Source organism: Bison bison, unplaced genomic scaffold (genome assembly GCF_000754665.1).
Source record: "Bison bison bison isolate TAMUID 2011002044 unplaced genomic scaffold, Bison_UMD1.0 scf7180017860989, whole genome shotgun sequence".
Classification (NCBI taxonomy): domain Eukaryota; kingdom Metazoa; phylum Chordata; class Mammalia; order Artiodactyla; family Bovidae; genus Bison; species Bison bison.
The window spans coordinates 33,317-33,989 of NW_011491561.1; positions in this window are offsets into that span (position 1 = coordinate 33,317).

A 673-nucleotide genomic window follows, 5' to 3' on the forward strand; every position below is an offset into this window, starting at 1 on the left:
AATACAAAATGTGCTGCAGTCTGTATCCTTCCACCTGCCTCCCTCTTCTTTCTCTACTTACTTTTAAATGCTACCTTTAATCAATACTAGATTCTTATGCATATTTAGGTTTCTTTCAGGATTCTTTATTTGATTCTGCTGATCCATTTATTTATACTTGCGTTCATGTCACAGTTTAAATTTCTGTAGTTTTATAATGTTTGACATCTGACATGGAAAGTCATCTTTGTTCTCCAATTTTGTGTTATTCTTGCATATTTACATTTTAATATGAGTTTTAGAGTCAGATTATCATTCCCATAAAGAATTTTATTGGCATTTATTGAATTTCCAGCTTTAGCTGGGGAGAATTGGCATCTTTACATTAATGAGATATGAATAAATATGGCATGGCTCTCTGTTTATTCAGATTTTTAAATTCTTTAATAACATCATTTTCTCCATAAACGTCTGGAACATATCTTGTTTGTGCTATTTCTAGATACTTTATAGCTTTTGTTACTACTATTAATAGAATTTTCTTCTTTCATTTTGTAATTAAGGGTATGTGTGCTGTGCTAAGTCTCTTCAGTTGTGTCCGACTCTGTGCAACCCTATGGACTATAGCCCACTAGGCTCCTCTGTCCAGGGAATTCTCAAGGCAAGAATACTGGAGTGGGTTGTCATGCCCTCC